This window comes from Hibiscus syriacus, unplaced genomic scaffold (assembly GCF_006381635.1).
Source record: "Hibiscus syriacus cultivar Baekdansim isolate YM2019G1 unplaced genomic scaffold, ASM638163v2 tig00110330_pilon, whole genome shotgun sequence".
NCBI classification, from domain to species: domain Eukaryota; kingdom Viridiplantae; phylum Streptophyta; class Magnoliopsida; order Malvales; family Malvaceae; genus Hibiscus; species Hibiscus syriacus.
This window is the reverse complement of record NW_024062686.1, coordinates 561,830-576,446: the sequence shown is the minus strand read 5'-3', so window position 1 is coordinate 576,446 and position 14,617 is coordinate 561,830. Positions and strand designations below refer to the sequence as shown.

At 35.1% G+C, this 14,617-nt stretch overlaps 2 pseudogenes; both read left to right on the top strand.

Annotated features, from left to right (window-relative positions):
- Window positions 1–4,809: 4,809 nt before the first annotated feature.
- LOC120118953 lies at window positions 4,810–8,740 on the top strand (annotated as a pseudogene).
- Window positions 8,741–11,545: 2,805 nt separating this feature from the next.
- LOC120119067 lies at window positions 11,546–12,889 on the top strand (annotated as a pseudogene).
- The last annotated feature ends 1,728 nt before the right edge of the window (window positions 12,890–14,617 follow it).

Sequence of the window (14,617 nt, the reverse complement as noted above, 5' to 3'; positions counted from 1 at the left end):
GTAAATTGCACATGTTTAATGTTTATCTTATAGTTAAAAAAATATTGCTTAGTGTCCAAAATAAGTGTCTAAATTATGTATTTTTTTATTAAATAAGTGGTTACGATTTTTTTATTATCTATGTCTAACGCTACAAACGTTATTTTTTAGGTGCTCAGGTCGTCAACGTCATTAGTTTTTTTCGTTAAATGTCACGTGTCAATATTTGGTAATTTTAAAATTTATTTTTTATAAAAAATATTAAAAATATTATTATGTTTATAAAAAAACCCTAACTTTCTTATATTATAATAACCCAAAATATTAAATTCTAATCTTAATCTGTCGCTGTTGCCTTCTCGACCACCACCATCAACGCCAACATAGTTCTTGACATCATTCTAGTTATATGTTGTCATAGTTGTCGTTGATTCACCGTCGAAATCACGTAAAATCATGACTTCCTCTTAGGGTTCATGAGATTTAAAACGTCGATTTATGGTCGATTGATCGTCAATCGATCACGATGTTATAGGGTTTATGGTCGCTTGGGGTAGGGGAGGTCAGATGGAGCTTCTTTGATGTAAAGGGAGGCGATCGACGTGGGTTTAGAGGTTCAAAAGTTTTCAAAGTTTAGGGGATTTATGTTTTTTCTTTTTTTAAAATATATAATTTTATTTTTGAAATTTTATATAGTTTCTTAAAAATTATCATGTGTTGACACGTGTTACTTAACGGAAAAAACTAATAGCGTTGATGACCTGTGCACCTAAAATGATAACATTTGTAAAGTTAGACACTCAGTTGGACAAAAAAAACCGTAGGCATTTATTTGACACAAAAAGGGATAGTTTTGACACTTATTTGGGAATTAAGCCTAAAAATATATAAGCATCATAGTTAAGAAATTTCTGATTGTTATTAGTTGATATTTAATAAAATATAGAATAAATAAGTCATAATAATTTATTCTATTTGCATGTGGATTTAATAACTTTCTCGTGATATTAGTAAGTGTTAAAAAAATGAAAATATTTCTATGATAAAATATAGCATTTTCTTAATTTTCCAAGTTCCCATGGATATGGATGGAATTATTCTATCTATCCTTTTTATGCTAAACTACAACCACTACATTGAAGATAAAATAAACAGGGAAGAGACATACTTTTTTTAGGAGGGGAATCTGAATTGTTCAATATATTTTTGGAAGATAAAATATAATTTTATTATCGAGTCGACTTTTAATTTTATAAAATTTAAAATAATTAGATTATTTGATAAATGAACGTTCAAATATATTATTGTTATTAGTGTTTGAACTCGAGACTTTTAAAAATAATAATCATTCTCTTGATTATTAAAGTCACTTAGATCATGTAGTTCGTGTGTGTATATATATATTAAGGTAATTTTAAGACAACGAAAGGTATCAAGATTTTAATTTTCAAAGTGTTAAATATTACTTCTTAAAAAACGAATAAATGAATAATTATATTAAGCTTAAGTTAATTGATTAATTTGTTATCCATTACTTAAGCTTAAATATTTTATATTTGTAAATATTCTGTGCAAGACTGAATCGCTGAGGAAGCTCTTGATCTTGTTTGAACATTTTTTTTTTGGGCATAATGTCAAAATTAGTTATCAATATTTATTAAAATGATTATTTTGACTTATAATGTAACTTTTTAGACTCAATCTATGCGATATGATTAGATCTAACATATTACAATAAATATTTTCTAGAACATTTTCAACCTTTTAAAATCATAATGTAACCGAACATCTTTAAAAACATAATTAATAATAAGGTTAAGATCAAGTAATGTAAACATAAGACATCATGGATAAGTGCGTAATACTAGGTAACAAGTATGTAAAAATTTCATACATCAGTACAAGGTAAATACATCATAAAATTAATATATCAAAAACAGACATATGTCACCAAAATAAAGGTTATCTGGAAGATGAAAATATTACAACAAAAGGTATAATACGTAATGTGTCGATCCTCCAAATGTCTGGTAGGGAGCTTAACCAATAGTATCTAAAAGGGAAAAAGTTTAGGGAGTGAACTAGGGAGCTCAATATGTTCCAATAAGTGCATATATAAATACATACTAGTAAATTTCAGAAAATAGTTCAGTAAAATTTCATAAAAGTGACAATGATATTTATGAAAACACGTACCCTCCACCCCTGCACCAAAATAAGTTCTCAGAATTGCATCTATAAAGATTTATCCTATATCCTATGGGTATAAGAGCCAACTAAAGAAGTACTTTGGAGTCAATGGGTCTATCCAAATGTTACCTTAGATATATAAGAAATTAACAATTTGATCAGAGTTGAACCTCAAAAATCAAAATCCTATCAAGATAATACCCAATAAAATAGTTCATACAGTATACAGTAGTTTAAGAAAATGTGCATGAACAGATCCCATCACCAGTAACCTAATTTATCCATCATATCTAGGGATGGCAAAAAACTCGAACCCGTCGGGGAAAATTGAAAACTGAATTAAACGGGTCGGGTTTGGGGATGATAAACGGGGAAGGGGACGGGGAAAATTGAATTTTTTAAACGGGGACGGGTTTGGTAATCCCCGTCCCGATTACCTGGCCCGATACCGACCCGATAATTATCTATTTGATTGTTTTGTTTTTATATTTTGGATGCATTTGGAGGTGTTTGACGTTTCAAGTAAGTTTAGATCCGATAATGACATTATTTTTTAAATAACTCGTGTTATCGTGTGAAATTTAAACGGTAACGGGGATCCTCGCGGTGAAAAATAACCATCTAAGGTAAACAATTATTTAAACGGGGATACCCGTTTCTCCGCGATTTTCCCCGATTACCCAATGGGATCTCCGTTTAAATCTCCGCGTTTTTTAAGCGGGGACGAGTACGATTTTTTAAACGGGGACGGGGGACCAATCCCCGGCCCGAAACTGCCCCGTTGCCATCTCTAATCATATCCGGTACCATCACGTTTTCAAGGTTGATTACACCAGTCGCAATGTAGTGATCGATAAGGGTTTCAAGCTCTTCCACCCACAGATCGTCAATCACCAATACTCTAAGAAATATTCTGCCGAACATCATCCCAAACTAACATCACAAATTTAAATTAGCTGACCCTATTCCATATATAATGGGGTAAGGGGAAGGTAGGGTAGTAGGCTGCCCTAATGCTAGGTTGAGAGCAATTTCCGTGGAAGACCTTCGACAATTATGAATTGCCCACGTAAGACTCGATCTCACGACCACAAGATTAAGAGCCTTGCGCTCTACCAACTGAGCTGGACGGGCAATTCATCATCACAAATTTAACATTAACCAATATTAAAGTATCTCTTACTATTTTATCACAAATTTATTTGATAGAAAATTTAATAGTTTTAACCTAAATAAAATTAAACAAGAAATCGTACTATTATTAGTTATCAAAATTTCAATCAGTAGAACATATCAAAATATATACGATCGAATGTACGAAATTACCTCGCAGCTTGACCGTTCAAGAGAGACTGCTATGTCAGAGCGTGGTACATCAGCGTCACGAGCTACCCTCTAGACCCTCAGCCACCCGTTGGATTCAATAAAGTAGGAACCACGAGTAAGATCGACGGTTGTATATAATCGTATACATCACAAGCGTGTGGGGATAACTGGTGCGACTGTTAGGAGCGTTTGAAAACATTTTAAAAAAAGTCAGTTGCGAAGCTTTAAAAATGACTCGGATGAATGTGATGCCTGTCTGGGTATCTATCAGTGGAGATTGTAGAAGGATAGGAATGGCCCTCTGACGGGTCTTTTTCCTAATTAATATTTATTTTATGACTGTCTATCAAAATTAAGAAACTTTCGTGCTTTTTCAAATTTCATCGTCATCTTCTTTGCAAAGGCTTTCATTGTCCAGATTTTGTTTTTTCACGGGGTTTTTGTTTTTTCTAAAAGCTAAAGGTTCTAATTGGCGATCGTTTTCTTCTCTTGGAGTCTTTTCTTTTTAAAATTTTAATGATTAATACTACCAAGATGGAGTCTTGAGTGTTAGGATTATCCCGTAAGCAACCGTAAACAAAAACTTTTTTGTCGAGGGAGGGGATTATGCAATCGGCTTGCTCATCATTAAAGCTTTTTTTTTGAATTATTGTTTTCTTTTTAGGTTGCTTATCTATGGTAGACCTGCGAGAATTTTACTTCTGAATTGAATTGCGATGATTTAGTTTACTCTTTATTTTGCTTTTTACCCCCCTCTCTGCTGGTTCTGTTGGTTCAAGTTCTTCTACCTTTGGTGTTGTTCTATAACTTCAAAATTCGCATCCACAGAAAAGAAATTCTCCTCATTGCTCTGGTTGCCTCATCTTTAGGTGAATTTCTCTTCCTTTTCCCTCTAATATGTTCTCCAATTCCTGTAAGGATTAAAATTAGCAGAAAATATTCCATCTTAATGAAATAGAAATTCAAAACCAGTTTTCATATTGTTTTATGTTTATCGTGACTAAGCATGCTGATTGGTGGGGGTTGATGACCAAGCCCTGGACACCAGGTTGATATGTTTTGTATGTTTTTCTTCGTTGACTGAAGTTCAGCACAAAGTCTGTGAGCTAAAGATTTTTAGTTAACGCAAACCATGAAGCTACACTTCAAAAATGTCATGTGAAGAATCAATATAGAAAAAGGGTTTTCATCTTTTATAGCTTGATAGATACTTGGCAAGTCCGAGAGCTTGTGAAGATGAGGTGGTTTGCAGCTCTTGATCTGCTTAACTATTTGACTTGTGTTTTTGTTTATAGGTCAGGATATATCTTTTAAATGGGGACTGATACTACCGAAGTTGTGGAGACTCCGTCTTATTCCTATCCTAGTTCCTTTAAGGTACAATTGCCGAATGCGGTTCGCTTTTTCTGTTCTAATATGGAATTTCAATATAAGTAATTGTATTTGATCTGCATCCTACGTTTTTGAAAAATATATGTTTTTCCAATATCTTTACAATTCAAACTACAGCTCTGTAGTCTGATCGTTACTGAATGTAATTATGCTCATTTGCGAGACATGCTTAAATTTTCTTTGATTGTAGGTGCACCACGTGATGTGCATGGAGCTTAGAAATTTTGTTGATAGATTTCTAAGGATCTTTCCAGAGATTGAAGCTGCACGACCTAGATGCTCGTCGGGAATAAAGGCACTATGCTCATTGAATAATGCCATTGAGAAAGCAAAGCTGCTTCTTCAGTACTGCAGCGAGTCAAGTAAACTGTATCTGGTGCGTTTTTGTAATTAGTCATATTTTCATGTTTATAGATTCACTTATCATGAAGGAAAGTTTTATTGCTATTTTAAAACTAGTTGTATCTGGATGTTGTGTGCCTATTTTTTTTATATCTTATGATATGTAGTCTTCCAAAGGGTTCAAATTTTGCATTATTGGCCTCTTTTATGGAGATAGATCCTCCATGGAATGCTTTGTTGGTGTTTGTGGGCTTAAATAGAAAATTATGATTTCTCTTTATTTTATCACTTATTCAATTGATCAAGTCAATATCATTTGGTTGATAGTTATCTGCAACTATTTTCAGGCAATAACAACAGATGCCATGGTTTCAAGATGTCAAAAAGCAAAGAACTTGTTGGAACAAGGTTTATGCCAGATTCAGAGCATGGTTCCAGTTATGCTGGCCGTTGAGGTTTGTCCAATTACATATCTTCCTTCTTTATAATTTCTTTTATTTTAATTTTCCATTGTCCCAAGCAAGGGCCGGTAAATGGCTGATTGAATCCCATGTGTTTTTAAATGGGGTTTACTGTTCCTAGTATAGTGATTGAGGATGATCGGACGATGCCAAGATATCATATTTGGATAATTTTTAAACTTGGACATTTTCCTAAAAGCCATGCTTTTTGTTCGCTTGTTGATTTAATTTTATCCTTGTTTCCATGCTCAAACTTTACCAATTTTTGAAAAGAAATCGGGAGTTCTGCATTCTTTGATATCTTTAGGCGTCCGCTCCCCATCCAATTGGAATTTAAGATAGTTAAAAGGAAAAAGGGCAGCGACGTGAATGAAGCCAATTGTTTTGGTGCTCATGAGGGTCAGATGTATGCCTAACCCTGTTTTCATAAAGCTATTTTTCTTCCTGAACCTGTGAGACTTCCAGGCTCCATTGGAATCACCTTACCGTCAAATCAATTATATTTTTTGTTTGAGATACTTTTTCTTTCTTAAGTTCACTTCTGTGATCAAGTGATAACGAAATGTCAGTGCAGATCTCTAAAATAGTTGATGATTTGCGTGCTGCAAAGTTTATCCCTGATAAATTTGATGAGGAGGCTGGGAAGGTTGTTAGAGAGTTGCTTCAGAAGGGAGCATCAACGCCAGATTCAATGGAATATGCTGAATTGAGAGCTCTTCAAACTGCAGCATCACAACTCCATATTACATCTTCAACAGCCATCTTGATAGAGAAAAGGTCTATTAAGAAATTGCTGGAAAAAGTTGGCGATACTGACGTGCAAAAGAAGAAAATCTTAAAATATCTTTTGTATCTATTGAAGAAGTACGGTCATTTGATTATCGAAGAGCAAACAGACAACACAGTTGATCATAATGAAGGAGCATTTACAGTTAACAACCCTGGTACTAATTTTGTATCCACTCACCCTGTTGATGTGGATTCTCGTATGGAGTATAAGCAGTATGATGCTCAAGCTGATAAGTTAAGTGGAGCTTCACCTCCGGAGGAATTTAAATGCCCCATATCTTCAAGATTGATGTATGATCCTGTTGTTATTGCTTCCGACAAACATTTGAAAGGGTTTGGATCCAGAAGTGGTTTGATGATGGTAATGATACGTGCCCAAAAACTGAAATGAAACTTGCCCATCTGTCATTAACACCAAATGCTGTCCTGAAGGATATGATATCAAAATGGTGCACAAAATACGGAATCACCATTCAGGACCCAAGGTTGCAATCAGATATGCTTCACTCATTGGAAAATTCTTCCACTTCCATAGCTAGTTTCGGCAGTTCTATAAATGATATGCGCTTTCCAGTGGACATCAGCAATATCTCGATTGGATCTTTAGATACCAGTTATAATTCTGATGGATCACGAAGCAAGGTTGCTGATGGTTCAAGAATGATACGAGAGCAGGCCAGTGATGATCTTTGCCAATATCAAAACCCTAGCAGTGCAAGCAAAATGGATGTGAAGTCTCTATGTAGCCTTCCTGAGCTTGACTGGGAATCACAGTACGAGGTTGTTGAAGATATGAAAAATCATTTGATATGTGATGATTTAGCTTGTATGTCCATGTCATCCAAGAATTTTGTCGAACCTCTGATTAAATTTTTGAGCTGTGCTCATGATATGTGTGATATTAGAGCACAAAGGGCTGGATTTCAGTTGTTATTGATGTTTCTGAGCAAAAACAGGTATTTAGTCCATACGTTTTCTGCATTGCACCATGTTTTATGATGTGAGATGCCATTAGTTTGGATTATTTTTTATTATTTCCTATTTTCCAAACTGTGCTAAAGTTCAATGGGCTTGTTGAATTTTGGTATTCCATAATTTCCTTGTCAGTATTTTTAGTCGCATGCTCTCACAAAGCGTGAGATGTCTGTCACTGAATTGCATGTCGTTTTGATAATTTAAAGTGACATTTGATCTCCTTTTTCATACTTTACCTTGTTTGTGGACATAGATCTTTTAAAATAGAGGGGCTTATTTGTGACTTTTTCATTTTTGTGATGTTCTTGCAGGAATGGCATACGGTACTTAAATGAAGATGCGTATAGCCTGCTGTCATTGTCTCTCAACTCAGAAGTGACTAAAGAGGTTCTTGACATTATAGAAGTATCATCTGGCCAAAGTAGTTGCAAATCTAAGATTGCTGCATCTGGTGCTCTTATTTCCATTTTAAATATTCTCGACTCGAAGATCACAGAGTTCCAGGTTCGAGTAATTAAAATTTTGCACAATCTGTCCTTGAGCGACGACATTTGTTCCAATTTAGCATCTTTGGAATGCATCCCAAAGTTTGTCCCGTTCCTAGAAGACGCTAATCTTGCGAGACACTGCATAGTAGTGTTGAGAAATTTGTGCAATAACCAAGAGGCCCGGCTTTCTATTACTGAAACTCCGGGATGCATTATTTCTATTGCCATGTTAATTGAGACTGGCAGTCATGAGGACCAAGAACATGCGCTGGCTATTCTCCTCACATTGTGTTCTCAACGTGTTGAATATTGTCAATTAGTGATGGATGAATGTGATATATTCCCTTCCTTTTCGATGTTTCTGTTAATGGGAGTGAGAAAGGAAAGGCTAGTGCGATGGAACTGCTGCGGCTGCTTAGAGATACCAACCATGATTATGAGGAACAAGACCGCCTTCAATCTGACAATGTCACATCCAAAGATGCTAGCAACTATTCTAAAGACAAGAAGTCTCATAAGTCATTGTTCGGAGTGAAACTGCCGATGTTCTCAAGATCTAGTACACAGAGAAAGAAGAAGTGAAACTCGGATTTTCTGCTGTCTTTTTGGATTCGGGTTAGTATTCTCCCTGGTAAGATTCTTTCCCCTTCCGTGGGATGGATTTGCTTACGGGATTTGGGAACATACCATCATATTGTTACTAAACGTACCTATGTAGCATGGGTACGGCAACACAGTGACGTACCAAGTACCCAATGAGTACGGAACGGATACATCTTGGGTACGTACCAAGGATAGGATATTCCCGTATCTGTCCCTATACTCGTATAGCCGTATCAGTGCAACATAAAAATGTAGTTGGTGTAATTTTCATCATCTAGTTTCTTAGGTTTGATTATTATCATTTGAATGATATATCTTATATCATTTTCTGATTGTATAATTCTTCAAAATGTACAGTTTTTGGCTAGTGTTGAATTTTTCTTGTAACTTTTTTTCCCTTGGACCAACAAAAATCTAGTGCTCTAATTTTCTTCTTGCTTTTTAATATTGATGGTCAGATTTCAGGTCATCCATATAACTTAATCATGATGGTAGAACATTCTACATGTTCCTTTGTTTAAGTGCATTAGCTGCGTTTTGTGGTGCATGCATTTGTTAAACGTGTTAGTGCCTTAATTTTAGGAAATAAGTTACTTTCCTTAAGCCATGTCCTTGTGTTTTTGGCCATGGCAAAGTTGGATGTTTTTTATGTTGGTTTTAGGCTTAAATATACAAAATGTGCTCAATCTATGGCCTTTTTTTCATTTTAGTGCCCGATGTTTATTTCATTCTAGCTTGGTTCGGGCCCCAACGACATTAATTTCCCACTTTAAGTGACATGTGTCACAATCTGATAATTTAAAAAAATATATTTAAAATTTTAAAAAATAAAATTATATATACTTTTTAAAAAGATTTTTTTTGAAATAAACTCAAAACTTTGAGAACCTTCATTTTATCCCCTAAACCCATGTCGCCTTTTGCCGTCAATGAAGCTCTACCCAACCTCAACTCCTCCATGTGAGCAAAACCCCTATGAAATCGTGACCAATTGATGGTCGATCGACCATTAAAATCACATGGGATTGCGATTTTCATCATAGAGTTCGTAGGGTAAAAACGTTGATTCATCATCGATCAACCATCGATCGGTCTTTGGAGCTTCGTCGACGGCAAAAGGCAGCGACCTGGGTGGGTTTAGGGGTTGAAATGAAGGTTTTCAAAGTTTTGGGTTTATTTCAAATTTTGTGTTTTCTTTTATATATATATATATTTTTTAATTTTAAATAAAATTTTAAAATTACCAGGTTGTGACATGTGTCACTTAACGGGAAATTAACGTTGTTGACGGCTCGGACACCTAAATGAGTAACATAATGAAACGTTAGGCACTAAATTGAAAAAAGAGACATATGTTAGGCATCTTTTGTATATTTAAGCCTAGTTTTTAATATGGCTAATTTAGTGGTAGTTAAGTCATGCTCTCATGGTGTTGACGATGGCTAAAATAGTGGACCGTGATCAAAACTTTAGGTATTTTTATGTTTTATTCTAGTGGTTGCATTGGTTCTATTCTTTCTATTTCTGGTATAGGTTATTTCTATTTGTGGCATAGGTTTTTAACCTCGTAAGCGAGTTAAAGAAACCGTCGCGTATCGTTTCATTTTCTTTATACTTTCTTTTTAATAACAAATAGAGACATGTAGCAGTTTTTTTTAACTTCGTTTTTTCTTCGAACATGGTGGGCAAGTTTTGGATCAATGGTAGGTTACTTCAATGAGTTGGCATCGGGGAATGGGGACAATAGGAAATGGTCAGGTTATTGAAGACGACGAAGCCTTCAGATTGATGGCTAAATCCTGTTGAGACATATGAAGTTGGTGAAAGACCTTCAACACACCCCCTTACCCTACCCTACCCTACCCTACCAATACCATCATTGGTAATCTCGTATTGTTCTTCAGTTCTCGTACTCCATTATAAGTATGGTAGTGCAGCTCGATAACGATTATCGGAACGAACCGGTTGCGAGAATTTGGTCCTTTATGTTGTATTACATGAAGAATTGATATTAGTTGTTTTAGAGGATATTAAATAAGGGAGATGGTTGGTGGGAATTGTTTTTAAGTTGCCCTACTTTTGCACACATTGTCGGTGGGACACTCGTATAATCCAGTCGGTGTATCCATGCATATATTCTTTGCCTGGAGAAACAGATATACACCCTTACCCTAAACCTTATCCTCATCAATGAGCTTCAAGCTATATAGGAAGAAAAACACCCATACATGCATATATACATATACCTGTGAAGTACTTATATTTAACATGTTTGTCCCTGAATCAGTCACAGGATATGGCAGTCTATCTTGTTGTGCATTCTGCTCTTTATCCAGATTGCCTCAAGCATTAAGCAAACATGGAGATTCATTTTCGATTAAACATGATTGATTGAGTTTTTACACGTTCCCCTAATCGACCGTGTAACCGAATAAAGTAAAAAAGAAACCATGTCATCAATTTATTATCAGTAATTAATAATGATATCAATTTATACTAATAACGATATAAAAGTAGAGGACTGAATTATGTTAAATTATAGTCACCAGATTAAGTCTCGAATTTTAACATAATAGAGGGACTTAAAAGTTTCATCAAGCAACTTGAGTTTTAGAGCTAAAGGCAGTATGACGTTGAAACCACACCAAATCTAAACTTTTTCTCGTCTTTTTAATCCGCATGTGATAGGCTCGAAATATCGCTATTGATTTGAGTGAGTTGCACCAAATCTTGAAAAGACTAACCTCAACCAGAACCAAACCTGGTACCCCCGTTTTAAACCTCTCCGTTTTCTGTAATAAACGGACATTCCTACATGGCGGTTATGTCATCGGGGTCCCATAGCCCACAAGCTCTTGTTAATGGCTTACATTCATTATAATTCATCTTCTATCCAAAAACCCTTTTCTTAATAAATTCATCGTCAGCTCTTCACCTCACTATCAACTAGAGATAAATAAATAAAGAAATTCCATTTCTCCTCCCTATAGATTACCAGAGATGTTACATGGTGTGCACTCCATGGAAAGCTGTGTTCATAATGGGATGGACATTACAGAACTTGAGAGACAACAGGCAAGGTTGAAATTGCAGCAAAACCATGTGGTCCAAAATGACAATCCTATTGAGTTATGTCCAAATTCAGTGCCTCAGTTTCAGGGTTTCAGTGGAGAGCTTCATCAGGGTAGTGGTGATTTCCACAATTTTTTGAAGTATTCAGCATCTGGACCGGATTTTGGTGACTGTATAACAATGGAGTCTCCAACCGGAAGAAGAGCTTCAACAAGAGAAAAGCAGAGGTTTGGCACTATGTATTAACTGTATATCTGTTCATTTTGAGACTTTTTCTTCTTGTTGTTGGATCGAAGATAAATCTATTCAGTTTTTGCTATACAGGCTGTTGTCGATGATAAATGCAAAGATAAGAGGATCAAATGAGAGATGGAAATGGAATCTGAGTCCAAAACGAAATGCAGTACAGATGTTTCAAGAAACTCTTCAATGGAGAATTCGAAGTCTCAGCAGAAGCCAGATTACATTCATGTAAGGGCTCGTAGGGGCCAGGTTACTGATAGCCACAGTTTGGCAGAAAGAGTAAGTGGGGGGTTTTTTGTTTTAGAATTTTGGATTTTTATTGTTAAGTAAAATCAACCTTTTGTATGTTACAGGCAAGGAGGGAAAAGATCAGTAAGAAGATGAAATGCTTGCAAGATTTAGTCCCAGGTTGTAATAACATCACTGGAAAGGCCGGAATGCTTGATGAAATAATCAACTATGTTCAATCTCTGCAAAAACAAGTTGAGGTAATCAGATAAGACATATGGTCAATGTTGTTAGCCTTCGAACATTTTCATTAGCACAAAAGTTCTCTATGTTAACTTATGACGTTCATGCTAATTGTTCTTTTGTCACTGATCATTGGAGGAAAAGTGGATAAAAAAACAGGCAACTTCTTGTCTGACTGACTTGTGGTTTAAATAATGGTGCAATGAATCAGTTTGCTGCTTATGTCGCCAAATTTCCAGCAGCCATTAAGTCACCGGAAACGGCTGGTTTGCCCTTTCTTCAGTTGCAAAAGGAAGCTGTAATTTGCATGTTGGATACAACAACGAACCCTCCCCGAACGGTCACGGAAGGAATGAACGCAAGTGCTTCTTTATCTATCCCGGAACAAGCTCTTGGCTCATCCTGCATAACTGTAATTTATTCGTACTCTCTCATGCATGAATTTCTGGTTCTGTTGATGTCTTAATTGTGTCAAAATCATATATATTGCAGCAACTACAACCATTTTCAACTTGGAACACTGATCCCCTAGGCCCTCACAATGCGCACAATTTGGGGTTTCCTTGAGGGTAATCAATCAATTTTGGTCCCAACATCTAGAGGTGCATATGTTCATTTTTTGAAGTTTTACGTATTTAGAGATTCTTGAAGGGCCATGGACGATTTCCTTACTGGTATCCGGATATGTCTCGGAAACGGTTATCCGAAAAGGGTACCGAGTAAAGAGTCCAAGCAAACATTTGTCTGTCCATTCTCTCCCAGCTAAGATTTGTTGTTTACTGGTTTTTTCTGCAGATACTATTCCTGGAATCATATCAGACTTCAAGATCCTCCTACAAGATTTATGTCAAAGATTCCTGAAATCCAACACGTATCAAAGATGGAGATTTTATTTCCTTATTTTTTTACTATGATTCCAACAACTTATTAAATGAACATATTCTTGTTTTTGTGTGGTCCAATTTTTCAAATGAAATGGCATCCATATCATTAATCACAAAGCTTTTCCATATATGCACTACAACGACTAGAGATATGTTTCTTGTCAATATGTTTGCCCAACTTATATGTATGTGTGTGTGTGATAGTGATGAATGGTCGGGTGGAGGATTAGGTACGGAGCCAGGATTTTAGTTAAAGGGAGATAAAGTAAATGGGGTGAAATTAAAATAAATCAAAATTTAAAGGCTTAAATAGGTAATTATCCTTATACTTTTTAATGGCAAAAAAGTTTGGGGGATAGTAGGGCCCCAAGGACTTATATGGCTCCGTTCCTGTGGGGGACCAGAATAAGAGTGGCATACAAAAGCTGATAGTAATAGAAAATGAGATTTGGTTGAGAGGTTTAATCAGTGCGAGGGGCAACAAAGCTGGTGGCGCTAGTGGCGGAAGTGGCCCTACTTGGTGGCTCCTTGGCTTAACTTTGCAGACTAAGGGGCTGTTTGTTTATTTTAAAATGATTAAGCGCTGGACGATTCAGATGATCTGTATGAATTAACTCTGAATGTGACATGTTGTTTGATAATGACTCTGAATCATTCAGAATGTACTTATGTGTTGAATCATTCAGCATTGTTTTGCTGAATCAGTCAGTACCGAATCATTCAGAGGTGCGAAACAAACGCGCTGAATATTGAACGGTTCAACATTCAACGCTTAATGATTCCATTAATAGACAAACAAACAGCCCTAAGAATACACTTGAATTTCATCTAAATTTTTCAACATTTGATTCAATGATAAACATTATTGGTTAAATCTAAATACCCTTTTTTTTTATATAATTTGATTCAATTTGAGAAAATAATAAAAGCTCAAACATAAGAAAAAAGGAAAAGATTAAAAATTAAATTATTTTTAAAAAATTTGGGATCGAACATATAATTAAATTTTAAATCAAACACAACACGTTATTATCTATGTTAAGTCATGATCAACTTTAGGATCATAAATATTTTTTTAATTAATCACTGGTATCCGATCTATTGACCGATTAATTCAGATTGGTACTACAGAGACGAGGGCAACCCTCCCAACCCAATTTAATTCATTTGCAAAATTAACAAAATTATAATATAAAAATATTATTTTAAACATTAAATTATCATAACATAAAAACATTATTTTAGTTCATTTATTTATTTTACTTTAAATTCAGGTTCAATCTTAACAATTAATAATGTTATAATTTTAATGCGTAAAATAAAAATAGATACTTAAATTATGTATTCTTTTTTACTTTAAGTACCTAAACTGTTTTTTTGTCAAATTAAGTACTTAAATTAT